At 34.1% G+C, this 14,626-nt stretch overlaps 1 protein-coding gene across 3 annotated transcripts in view; it reads right to left on the bottom strand.

Annotated features, from left to right (window-relative positions):
* Nucleotides 1-14,626, bottom strand: part of CDH11 (cadherin 11) — a 205,739-nt gene that overhangs the window by 167,328 nt on the left and 23,785 nt on the right. The gene's annotated exons all lie outside the window — the stretch shown is intronic.

The raw sequence follows: 14,626 nt of genomic DNA, 5'->3' as shown, positions 1-14,626 counted from the left end.
ATATCATTTGATCCTCACAACACCGTAAGAGGTAGATGTGTTATTATTACCATCTGAGACAAATAGACTTTATGACTTGTTTGAAACTGGATTTAAATTCAAGTCTTCCTGACTCCAACCTTGGTACTATATCCATTTTACCAACTAGCTGCCCTAGGGTTTCTACTAGAGTTGGAGACTTGAATTCATGATATCTATTCTGATATTCAAGAATTGTTCTTATTGCATTTTCAGTCCTCAGGGTTCTGCTTTGTATTTTGTACCCATCACTCTCTTCCTTTACCAAATCCACCTATTTTGAGTAAATAGGAAAATGCCTTCTAAGCCTCACAAAAGGTTTAGACTTTTAATGATTTGCCCAATGTCCCATGACTAGCAAATGAAGATATCACATAAAAATCTGGATTTTTTTTGGTAGCCATGCTTCAGTATTATATTCAGCATATACTGGGACTCAATATGTTGAAACTCAAATATTAGAACATAATACTCAGAATGTTTTGAGGTCTGGTCTCTATAGATTGAAGGGACTCATGTGAACATGCACCCCAACCACATCATTTGAAAGGAAAGGAATATAAAGTTTACAAATGCAAAAAAGTAAAATTATTCAAGGTCATCTAGGCAGTAAGAAGCAGAGTCTGGATAGAGAGCTTCTGATACTGTCCTTTATGCTGCAGAATTCTTTCCATTATACCACACTTAGTTTGTTTCTTCTGGGACAGTTTTGCCCTTTGCAATAGACAAACATGACCAAACACCTATGTAAATAGCCAACCTCCATCTGAACTCCCAAATCACTGTATCTCAGGAGCATTTTGAGAACTGAGTCTCATAGTAGTTCTAATCCTGATTAAAATTCACTCATTGTAAAACTTTCTCTATAAGACCTACTCCTGGTAATGGAGGCAAATTCTTACCATCAGTACTGTGAGAGTTCCTATACCATAATGATACACACTGAGCACTTCTCTTTTTCTGTCAACACATGTGCTACTTCAACATTTACTGAATATTTACTATACACTGAGCACTGTACTATTTTCCATGGGGATGCTGGAGAAAAAAAAAAGAAAATTTACAACCTTTCTGGGAAGATAAAGACAAAAACAATGACCTACACAGAAAATCAGCAGAGTACAAAGAAAAAAATACTCCAGGGTCTAAATATTGACCATAAGGCTATCCTTTTTCTTCACCAAACTTCAGTTTGCTCATCAATAAGGGAATATTGCCAGAACCTATTCAACAGGTTTGCTGTAAGGTTCAAATGAGATAATGCATCCAAAACATTCTATATTTACAATTCATATATGTCACTTATTATTTTGGTGATGACAATGAGCCACATCAACCAAAATAAAGTAGGTAGAGACTATGTAAACCTCAAAGCATCCCATAAATGTCAGCTATTATTATTTAAGTAAAGATTTGTTACTACTTAACTTAAAGGGTTATCATAAGTAAAATATTTCTTAAGTCTTAAGACTATATTAGTGTAAATTTTTATACACAGAGTAACTGAAGCTACTTGAGAATGATTTCCAATATATGCTTGCAAGATATTAAAGTATCCATTGCAGCATACATCATTAAAGAGCAAAATGATCTAGGATTCAGGAAATCAGCATTGAAATAACATGTCTGTTCCTGACTAGCTGTCTCACCTTAGGGAAATCAATTAACCTTTCTGATCTTCTAATTTGTCACCAATGAAAAGGTGGCATTTAGTTGATTATTTCTAACATTTCTTCCAGTTCTAAAATTCTATAATTAATTAATTCATGAATTACTATTAATTCATTAATAACAAATATTTATCATTTATTACACACAATGCATTAAATGCAGCTACATGAGCAAAGAAATTAAACCTTTGATCTCAAAAATTTTATAACCTAGTAAGAAAATGTAAGAGGAGAACACAAAAAGCTTAATTATATGATGCATAGCTAAACCACATTTGAATATGCATATGTTTTAAATATGATGAGGAATAGAAAATGATGGATAAAGTAATAACCTCAGAGTCAGAGGATCTAGAGCCATTCCTAACTCTGATAAATATAATCTGTAAGATTTGTACAAATACTTAGCTTTTTAATGCTCCAGATTTCAACCCCTAAGGATATAAATTTCAAAGAAGGTGCTAATCTGAATTGGTAGAGAGAGCTTGCTTACTGGGATTTCCTAGCACCAGAAAACAAAACAAAACCATACAAAAAAGATAATCTAATAATCAGAGATTCCTAAATCAATGGCACGGCCTCTGATGGAATTCATACTCCTTTTTTTAAAAAACAAATTTCTACATGTTAGAAATAGTCCCATCCCTCAATGATCCTCATGTTGTGTGAGGTAACTACCAAAGTCTAGAATCCATCTTTACTTGGAACACATTAAACTTGACAAATAAAGAATAGTGAACATTTGCTGTGAAGCCTAGGGCTCTGTCTGATCAGGTAGCCAATCAGAAAGTCTTTATTGAGCACCTGCTGTGTGCTCAGCCTTGTGTAACCTGTGTCTTCCTGCTCTGAGGCATAGCTTTTTTTTTTTTTTTTTTTTTTTGTTTTGTCTGAAAACTCAGTGGGGTTGATAAATTTCAGTCTTTCTCAATTGTATCACTAGTTGAGTTAATTGAAATAAAAAAGACAAAATCCATAAAGGAGGTGATTTGGGGAGATGAACCAAAGCAATCTGATAAAAAAAGAAAAAAAGTTTCTAAAATACTCCAGCATCTGAAAAGTTAATGAAAATGTAGCTCAGATTGCATACCTTAACTCAAGTTGCATGACCCTTCTCCACTGTTATGAAAATCATATAATGTACTAGGAAGAATCACAAAACCCCAAAGATAGAGAGGACCTCAAAAGCCATCTATGAATAACTTCTATAAAATATTTAAGAAATAGTATACCAGCCTTACCCCAACATCAGTGAAGAGAAAACTATGACCTCTTAAGACATTATTCCACCATGGGATGAGAAGCTGTTTTATTAAATCTTTTTCTTCCTTTCTCCCCCTAGGTTAAATTTGTTTCTACAACTTCCATCTGTTGCTCATTCTTCACTTTAGGGTGATGCAACAAAGTCTAATCCTATTTCCAGGGCCATTCAAAAACTTAACCACAAAACAAGGTTATTGGATATTTTTGGCTAGGTCAGATATCCCCAAATTCTTCAATAGTCATGACATACAATCCTATAATCATGCACATTAGATCTTTCATGATCCCACCAGAATTCTTTTGTATTTACTCCATCTTATCAATATGCTTTCCAAGTGAGTTGTTATTTAGTCATTTTTAATCATGTCTGACTTTTCATGACCATTTTTTGGGAATTTTCTTGGGCAAGATACTATAGTAGTTTGCTATTTACTTCTCCACTTTATTGTACTTGTCCAACATCACAAACCAGTAAGTGTCTGCGACCAGATGTGAAGTTAGGTAAAAAGTTCAGTGAACACTAAACATAATATTCTAGATGTGGTTCTAATCATGCATTAGCATTTTTGGCTTACATGACACTGTATATTTCCATTGTTGCCAATTTGGAACTTATATAGTTGACTATTTAAACCCAAGTTTAAGAAACTTATTTGCTTTTATTAAATTTTATCTAATTATATCTGCTTCCATATGGATCATAACTTATTATCCAACATGCTATCTATGTCTTCAGCTTTCTGTGATCTTCAAATTTGGTTAGCCTGACAATCATGTCTTTATATAGGTTATGGAAAAATTTTGAAAACTTCTGTGGTGATGGTTTTCTTTGCTGCATCTGGGGTACTGCAGCAGAAATTTCCTTTGAAGCTGACATTGTTGTATTAATGACCAATCTCAGAAACTCTTTAATCAGTTCCAATTCACCCATTGTTGACTAGTCCATATCTCTCTATCTTTAATTATGTGAGATTTTGCTAAATATTTTGTCAAAAGGTTAGCAGCATGAACAACATTTATTTGATGTGTTAGTCTAGTAATTCTGTCAATAAAGCCAAATGTGATCATTCAGGCATGGTTTTTCTTTGATGCAGTCATGTGAACTCTCTGTTATCTTTGTTTTATAAATGTTCACTAACCATCATTTAATAATGTTTTCTAAAAGTTTGCCAGGAATTAAAAGCAAATCTGTTGGCTTATGATTTCCATGCTTCCTTTCCTTTATGTGAAAATGAAGATAGCATTTGCTTTCCTCCAATTTTATGTTACCTCTCTCCTTTTCTCTATTTTCCAATATCACTGATAGTAGTTTAGTAATAACATCTGTCTATCCTTTTCATAACAGGATGTCTTATGAATTGAACTCATCATGAAACCTCAGTGCTCTCATATTCTCCATGATTATCTTTTCAGCAAACCTTAGAAAATATCTAATGCAGTTTTTAACTGGAATATATAGACCCCCACAGATCAATAGATAAATTTAAAAATATCTGTGAACTTGGATGGGGAAAATACCTTTGTTGTTCCTAACTTTTGGTTCCCTGTATAGTTCTATATATGATATTTTGTGAATCTTAAAAATATTTTGAGAAGGGATCCAGAGACTTCAAAAAAGTGTCAAAGATGTCAATGACAAAAAAAGATTAAGAACTTTTGAATCCTCGCTATCTCTTAATTTTAACAAAAGAAGAAAAGTGAGGAAAGAAACTTATTGAACAATGTGGTTAGATTAGTTTAGTGATATATCTGGAATTAGAACTACTGACTCAGTGCAAGATCCTCTCCACTACATCTATTGCCTTCCAATTCTATCCATCTTTCACTTGAAGGAAGATCAATGGAGGAGACTTTGGCTCATTAGTAATGGAAATCGGGATAAAATATTTGACTTTATGCTCCAAAGGAAGTCTTAGGAAACTCTTATGTATGATCTGCCATTCTAATCTCTCTTTCAGCTAACAGTCCATAGTCTAAAAATTCTGTACTCTGGGTTACTTCTAGCTGTAATTTTATATGTTTCTTCTAACACTCTTTTTAGTTCTATCATTTCTACTTTTGTACTAAGATGAAAAATAATAGTGAAGAAAAATTGTATCCTGTCCTTTTATAACCCCTTTGTTTTTCCATTAAAAACAAAACACATAAATGTTTGTTTTTAATTATTTAGAGCTGCTATACTACTTGAAAATTCTTTTTTTTATATTTGAAATTGTATCTAGGTTAGAGAAGAAATCTACTTGACCACGTAAAATAATAGTTATAAGAACATCAAATAGTTACAAGTGGAAATTTCATAAAATCTTAAGGCAAGAAGGGAATTCAAGAGGTCATCTAATCTCTGCCTCTCTCTAGTCAGAAATACATTTTAGTGATTCTGAAAAGATAATGGTTTTCTTCTCTATGTTTAAAGGCCATATTTCAACGTTTTCAATAACTAGAAAACTTTGTTTCTATTTTGTAGTGTGCTTTAACAAGTAAGAAGTTAGCTAAAGTAATTCTCAATGCTATAATAGCTTATTTTCATCAAGGCATTACTGCCCCGACCAAAAGACCTTGATATTGGATCCTGTTTAATGCCTTTGATATCTTCACAGATACCATCTTAATAATTGGGGGGAGTAATAAATTCCCAAAACATTGATTTGCCACAAAGGAAAAGAGGCACACACATAGAGAGAAAACTTTAAACCATTTAATGTCTAGTCTGATTTCTAATAAAAGTTTGAATATTGTATGGATTATTGTCCTTTTAACATTAGTGAAAATAGGGGACTTTTTTAAAAAGAAAAGTAGATTTTGATGAATTAGACTGACTGTTCTGTGGGAACTAGCCACAGCTACCAAGTTTGGCCCAGAAAGTCTTTCTATGACATTGTTAATGATTGCTGCTTCGTAAACTCATCTCAGATAAAGGATATACCAACAATAACTGGGAGCTGCTGACGCTGAAGTTCATTTGCAGGAAAGAAAAGGTCAAGAAGCAAAACAAGCCTAAGGTGTTGATGATATTATGCATACTCTCTTTAATACTGGATATCCATTTCTGTTTTGTTTTTAATTCTAGCCTGACACCAGATTGTTTTTGTTTTTTGTTTTTTGTTTTTTTTGCCTTCCTCTGTAATACTTTATTTCCATTTTTTTTTCTAGTCCCAACCCATGTAGTGCTTTGCAATTTCAGAGTTCCAAAGTCTTGGTCTTTTCCTCCTTCTTGCTTTTAAATGTGAATACCTATTGCTTTGCCTCTCACAAACTTATACATTATTCCTGCCAATTTTACTATCCAGGATTCATGGATTCCATGTTACTGAGAAAATATGACTCAACCAATGTCACGAAGACTTCTCTATGTGGCTCCATGAGGGGGATCAATAGAGGTATAAAACATTCATCATAACTGAATAATAGATGACCTGGGTACAAGAAAGGAGCAAGGAAGGTACTTGAAAATGACAAGAAATGTGGTATGGCATTCAAAGGTGATTTCTCCACACCTGAAAAAGGAAAGGAAGGAAAACTCTCATTTCTATCAAAAAGTGTTGCGGTTGTTTTGAACATAGGAAACAGCAAATGCTGTCTTTTTTATGCAGATAATAAATATTCCTACACCAACCTGGGCAGTGCTTGGAAGCTATACCTTAGAAATAAAGCCTTGGGGAAGCTGACTTTTGCATCCCCTTTCTTCCTGCCCAGTTTAGGACTTCATCCTCTATATTCTTAAAGCCAATTTCCCTTTCACCTATGCTTTGATTCTATGTTTTTTTCTTTAGAAACATCATCTAAGGTATTAGTACAGAGAAGTGCAATCTGGACTTTTGTGCCTCTGGTTCACCAGGTCTCTGCTTCTCTGTGTGAATCTGGAGAAATTAAAAAAAGGATTCATATCTATTTAACTCTCTAGAGCTTATAAGGCTAACCTCAGCTTAGCCCATTGTCTCATGAGCGTACACTAAGACCTAACCTATATCTAGTGATACAAGAAACCTATAGAAGCTTTACACTGCCACAAGGTTAAAAGGACAAATTCAAATCCATGCAATTATTCATGACCAGAATAATCCTGCCAGTGACTTGAGGTGGTGCATTGAAAAGCAGTATAGAGGGAGCCAAAATTAGGCCACGCCAGATAGAACTAATAAAATTCTACCCATCCATCATCTATCTGCCACAAAAATCAGTGCATCTAACCATCATTCCTAATCTTCTGCCTATTTACAGGGGCCCAATTATCTTTTCAAATGGCTGACTAATTAGGACAGTCACACACAATTATTTAACAACTGCATTGATTAAAAAAATGGACAGTATTCTTCTCTCTCTGTGCAACATTAGCACTATTACAGTCATGTTCCCTGTAAACCATCTTCCTTTACTTGGATTAACATACAGAAGCCAAAAACAGTTTACATTCTTCCTTTTTTCAAAAAATGGATTAAACTAGATTTTTTGATATTTCTAAAGTTTAAAAGAAAAAGAGATGCATATTTGAAAGTACTTCAAAGATAAAAGAAATAAGATATTATAGTCCCAGTGTTTGGAGACATTACTTTATCTGATTTTGTAACAACCCATATGAGAAAATGTCTCAAACCTTCCATTGCCCCAGTGGGAACACTTAGAGTGGGGACTTGGGATAGAAGCAGAGTTGAAAACCAGGATCCAGACTTTCTATTCTTTTTTTTTTTTTACCCAATCCTGGATACAGGAGGAGAGAATTTTAATTACCCCTGCTAAGGGAATGTAGTTGGAAGCCTGTTTACCCTAGAGTCTATTGCCACATAGAGACAATACCCACTCTGCATTGGTTGACAAATTTTTCCAGGAAAAATCTCAGACCTTCTGAGTGTGCAAATAGTAATGAGCTGTACTTCTTCTTAGGTAGAAGCTACTCTGACTTATGAATGGCAATAAAATCTGAGAAAGCCATAAAACCTTAGAATTCTTTAACCATTAAATGTCAATGTATCAGGACTGTAGAGGTAATCAGAAGCTGAATAAACATTACTCATGTGTCTTCACATACCATCCAGGGTTTAGGTAAAGGAACTGGAAGTAAGAATGAATTCATTTGGGTTCTTGGAGATGGAATCAACAAGTATCTACTGACCTAGAATCAAGTCCTAAATATATCTGCTGCTTCAATTTCTGGTCCCCAGTGTTTGGAGAGGGTATAAGTTAGCACATGTTCCTATGATCATAGTTAACTAATAATCCCTATCTAATGACTAGAGAATGTTTCTACCTCCTTTTTTATATGTGTGATTCAGATAATTCTTAAAAATACCTCCTCCTATACCAACTCTCCATGATGTAATACCAGCCAAATTCTCAATACTTCAGTGTCTGTCCTTTGCCCTTCTTTTCCATTGTATTCTCTAGACCCTTTTTTCTATCTTTAACAAATTTCATCCTCACTCCCTTCTCATCTTCTTCCCCACCTTTTTGTGCTAATGAAAACTGATTCTTTCCAGAATGAATAAATGAATGAATGAAAAAAAGCATTGTTAAATGCTTCAACAAGTAGCTTAACATAGTTCATTAAAAATGTGATTTGAGAGTACTTTAAGTGTAATAAGAAGATAATAGAGACCTTACTTCTATGGACAGTGACATTATTTACACTGATATCTTCATAGAATCCAAAGCATTGTATTAATCATTCAGTACACAAGAAGAAAAGCAAGACAATCCTTACACTTAAAAGTCTCATATCCTAAGAGGAGGAGACAGAAGTCTGGCTACCTCTGAGGCATTAGGTCTTTCTTCCGTTGTGTTTTACTTCAGTCACAGATCACATATTGAAAGTCAGAGATAATCTAATTTAATATGCTCATTTTTCAGACAAAGAAAGTTAAGACCCAGAAATAGTAAATATATTGCCAAAGACCATACAAGGAGATATAAGATTTGAATCTAGGACCTTTGACTTGAATTTAGTATTCTTTTCATTTTACTATGTAGTATCAACATTCTTGCTTACTGTTTTAATTATTCCCTACTTTTAATATCCTTGCCCTGTTATCCTGTTGCTACTAATGTTTTCAAAAACTCCAAGCTTCATTTTTCCCTGAAATTCTTTGTTCCTAACTATATGCTTTGAGAAGTATTAAAGCAGAGGTTCTTAAATTTGTGTATTTGTTTGCATGTGTGTATGTGTGAGTGTGTATGTGTGTGTAACATAGACAGCTTTGTCAATTGGGTGATGCTTATAGATAGCCCAGAAAAATGTTTAAAATGAATAAAATACATAGGATACAAAAGAAACCAATTATATTGAAATGTGGTGGTCAAAATATTTTTTTATTTTTCTTTTAAATCGAGGATCCCTAGCTGAAAACCTCTACACCAGAGGAAATCACATAACTATGCCATCCATGCCAAATACAAATTACTTCTACCGAAAGTCAGCTGGGCTCTCTATGCTGCATGTCTGGACATGATTTTATTCTTCTGTAATTCATTCACTACAATACTTTTCATAACAACTATTCCTAACTTTTTTCTTCATAAATCACTTATCCTATATCATGATTTCCTTCCTTTTCCTCAGAAAACTTAAGCTTCTAATTTATCGAGAGAGAGAGAGAGAGAGAGAGAGAGAGAGAGAGAGAGAGAGAAAGAGAGAGAGGCAGGCCATCTGGCATGAGTTCCCTCTTCTATACTACATATCAAAATCCCTCTCTATCATTTCTTTTCTTTCCTTTGCTATATCTCTAAGTCATATGTGGTCCTTTTCCTTGCCAAGATAAATCTTTCTACTTGTGCCTCTTCCCTTTCAGAGTTTGTCATTTAGATCATTCTTTCTGTTTCATCTTTATTCTTTTCTTTCTACTGACTCCTTCCCAACTTCCTATAAACACAATCAGACTTTTCCTATCCAAAATGAATACATTTCATTAATATATCATCTCCATTTCATAACCAAATTCCTTTAAAATGCTCTCTACTGATTATAATTTTATGTACTCATCTCTTCTTAATCCTTATAAAATACTTTCCTCTTCCATCACTTGATGTAAAACAACAAGGTTGCCAATGATCTTCTACTTCCAAAATTCAGTGGTCTCTTATCAGCTTTTATCACATTCAACTTCTCAGCAATTTCTGATACTACTGATTATGGTCATTTTCCAGAAACATTTCCCTTGTTTTTCTATAGTAACATTGGTCTCTCTTTGTTTCCAAACCTATTGTACTCCTCTTGTCAAGTCTCCCTTAACAATTCATTATTCATCTCATGCTGACTTTCTGGATTTCAACATCATGTCTCAGTTGCAAGTTTACTACTAGAACCTTTTTGGGCACCTAGGCGGGGCGTTTTTACCCTGAGTGTTTCTTTGTTTGTTTGCTTGCTTTTTTCTATTCTTATGACTTTCTTACTAGAAACATCCCTCTGCCATGGGATCACTCTTTTCCCATTGCTTTTTTCCTCCCAAAATCTCCATTTTGGAGAATAGCTCAGATTAAGCAGCCGTCATCCCCCTCCCAAATGCTTTTTGAATTTCCAGCCTTCAACACCATGTTCTAATGTGGACACCTTCTATAGTTGACCCCACTTTAAGCTCCCATTTTCATGCTATTCTCCTCCATTAAAATGTCACATACCTCATGACAGTATCTATCTTTCTTTTTATTCAAATTTATAACATCTGCAATAAACATGGTCCTAGCCAGGTAGTAAGTACTTGAAGAATACTTGTTGTCTTTCCTTTTTTCAGCCTAAGTGTGGATATTCCTCTAATGCGCTTTCCTAGGCTCTACTCCCACCCCTCTTTTCCCTCTTGGTGATCTCATCAGATTCCAAAGATTCACTCACCATTTCTATGCATATGATTCTCAAATTTATAAATCTTTTCATAATCCCTCTCCTGAATGCCAATTCTGCACCAGCAGCTGGCTTCTGTATATTTCTAGCTGGATATTCCATTAGAATCTCAAACTCAACATGTCCAAAATTGAACTCATTTTAAGTCCTAAACTTTTCCTGTTTCCAAGCTCATCTATTTCTGTTGAGAACACTATGATCCTAGTTGCCAGCTCCACAAAATCGTCATAAAACTTATCTTCTTTTTTCTTTATTATCTCCCATATTCAATTAGATACCAACTTTTATTAATTGAATCTCCACAATATCTTATATCCATCTCTTCTTCTCCACTCATAGCACAGCTACATGAGGTTCAAGCCTTCATTGTCTCATATCCCAAATCTTGTAATATCTTTCCAATTGATCTCTATGCTTTTAGTCTTTCTTCTCTCCAGCATATCTTTCATAGAGCTAACTCCAGTCATCTTATTCTATATCTTGCCACTGGACCCCAGATGGCTCTGGAGGGAAAAATAAGGCATGTGACCTTGTACAGCTCTCGCTTAAATCCAATTTACTTGCATGTCTCTGATATCATGGTTCTCTTCAAGAACAAAGGACAAACAACAACCACAAAGCTGTCAGCATAATATTCCTAAGATAAGGTGGCCATGTGACCCTCTACTTTTCTCTACTTAAAAATTTTAGTTTCTCATAATTTATCTTTACTGTAAAGTGAAAATTCCTAAGTTTGTCATCAAAGTCACTTGCAATGTAGCTCCAACTCCGTCTGCATGCATTCTAAGATTCTATCAAACTGATCTACTAGCTATTCCTGAGATACAGCTTACTTCCTTCTATTTATCTTTATAGATGTGGTTCTGTGTGCCTTGAATCCTTACTTAGATCTTCTAGGATCCTTAATATCCTGCAAGATTCAGTTCAAATATCACCTCTTACTCAAAATCTTTCCAGTTGGATTTCATTATCTAATTTCAAATTGTATTTGTATTTATTTTCTTAGGTATATACTGAACTCCATCTATTCAATGTAATGTAAGCTCATTGAGGTTAAAGACTAGTTCAGGTATATATTTTAATACATTACTGAGCACAAATACTTCAATTTCCATGCAAGTGAAAAAGTACTTCCAATTCTATGCATGTGAAATTGTACTAATGTGAACATTTTCCCAATTGCTGCAAATTGTAACATCCTATGAAATAAGGATCCACATTCTTTTTTTTTTTTTTTTTGCTTGAGGCATTCACACAGCTAGGAAGTATTAATTGTCTGAGACCAGATTTGAAATCAGATCCTTCTGACTTCAGGATAGTGCTCTATCCACTGCACTGCCTCACTGCCCCTTGAATTACATTCTTACAAAGACATCTGACAAAGCAACCCTTCAACCACTTCAAAGGTCTCCCTACACATTTTATTTTAATATATATATATATATACATATATATATATATATATATTGAATCTTTGCATAAAAGATAGATGACTAATAAGTGATTTCTTACATCTGTGTTGAGAACTGATATTCATCTTTCTCTATAAGATTTTTTTTACTAAGAGCTTTCCTCACAATTTTATGTGTAGGGCAAGGTCAATGTCATTAACCACTTTTTGCACTTGAGGAAACTGAGGTTCAGAAAGAAATGATTTCCTACACAATCTAACTCTATCTGTAGTAGTTACAGAGCCAAAAGCTAAGAGAATTGTGTTTATGGGGAAAGACTAGTTATTGCTATCATTAAAGATGCTATATACTTATGAAAGTAAGACAGTAGCATAGAATTTCAAGAAGTCCATAAAGAATAACTTTGAAGACCATGGTTAGAGGTATTTATGTGGCTTTTTTTTCCTGATGCCGGATACTCCAGTTATATCAAAGAGGAGAGATGTCATCTTTTCTTAGACAGGAATCAATAAAGATGGATGAATGCTTGCTATTTTTAAAAGTTCTCCAGTGAAAATAATTCCCTCTCTATGGCTAACAACTCTTAGTCAGGGAGTAATTCAAATCTAACCTAAATTTCCCTCACTGCAATTTAAATCCAGTAACTCTTATTCAATATTTGTAAAGGCAAAAGAAAAGTTGATCACCTTCCTGCACAGAACAATCATTCATATAGTTGAAGACTATTATCATTCAGCCTAAAATCATCTAAGCTCTTTTATCCATTCTGCAGAGCAACAATTTTCAACTCTATCCACTTATGTGGTTCATCCCAGAAAATGCTACTCTTCCATCTTCTTCTTAAGGCAAGGTTCTCCAAGCCAAGGATTACCCTTTTACTAGTCAATGTCAAAAAGGAACATCTATTTTCATTAAATTACAGAATGTTGTATGGTCTTAGCCAAGCAGAGGCAGCATAGTTAATAGAGGAAAGGAAACTGGAATAAGAACAGAGATGCCTGATCTAATGCTAACTATCTGTATAACTTTGGGCATGTCAGTTTAATAACGACTTATTAAATACTTTCCCTTCGTAACCACACTGTTCTTCAAGTGAGATCTCCCTTATTTGAGACATTTTTGGGAAGTTCTTTTTTGAGAATTAGCATCGGAATGGATGACATCATCAATTAAAGTTAAAAAGACATGACTTTGAAGCTTAGTAGATGCTAATTAATTAACCTGTTTTCATTTAAATTATTCCCAGAATTTGGGCAAGACATTTACAGCAATCACAGTACATCTTACTTTCCTTATCTAAGAAATGAGAGTGAATGAAATCTTTTCCTTTATATAAGGAAAACATTCAGCAAAGTGTTATACAGATGGAAGGTTTTATTTTTATTTATACCTCTATATGACTGTATGATCATAAATTAATACAACATGAATTTGTATACATAAATATTTATTTGATTAATAACCTTTTTGCTTAAGGAAGGGCAACTAATGATAACAAACAAAAGCATGGGGATAAAAGCCAACAATTTATTTTTTAAAAGTAACTGTGTGCTGCACTGCAGCTGGGGAAAAGCCTGATAATTAATCAGTCAGTGGCCCATTTCTTCACCTGGGGAGAAAAACATTTACCTGTGTCATAGAGATAATCATTCCAGAGTATGACCACAGGATACAAAAGTACTGTTAAAATATAAAAAAATAATAATATAACAATAAAAGTATACCATGGCTGGGAGAATGCTGTCTCAACCTAAAGGTTTTTTTTAAAAAAACTAAGAGATCCTATGTGCCTAAGATAAAGTAGATGCTGTTCTGAGTAGATTAAGCAGCTTGAAATAAATGACGTTGCAAAGAAGTCTCCAGGCTTGTTCTCCTATTTTAGCTATGGTTCATTGATCTATTGCATGCTAATTTTGAAAGGGACATAGACTAAGTTGGGCATGCACTCAGAAAAGGTGATTGATCTAGTGTTAGTGGGTAGGGAACAGGATTAAGGGTCAGAAGCCTTGAGTTTGATTACAGGATGTGACATTTAATATCTATGTGATTTGATGAAGGCACCCCAAATTCTCTGAAATTCGGATTCCTTTCTTATCTGAGAAAGATTAAAAAGATATGCACAGAGATCCTTTTAAGGGCCAAATCGAAAGAATAAGGAACAATTAAAGGGGGAAATGTAGACCTGAGGGATGAAGACATGAGGGGAGGGGTTAGATATAATGATGGTAATCAGACAGAATCATATCCTGTGATAGATCTATAAGAGACTTTAGTATATAAAATATTAGGGCTGGAACAGTTTTGGAATATAAAAGTTGGAAGAAACCTCAAAGGCAACATAGTCTAATTCCCTGATGTTTCAAGAAATTAATTGACTAGTCAAAGCTCCAGGTCTAAGCAGTAATGTGGCAAAAATGTTTAACTATTTCCTTCTGACACCC

The sequence above is a fragment of the Sarcophilus harrisii genome, chromosome 2 (genome assembly GCF_902635505.1).
Source record: "Sarcophilus harrisii chromosome 2, mSarHar1.11, whole genome shotgun sequence".
NCBI lineage: Eukaryota > Metazoa > Chordata > Mammalia > Dasyuromorphia > Dasyuridae > Sarcophilus > Sarcophilus harrisii.
This window is presented reverse-complemented; position numbering and strand designations above follow the sequence as displayed.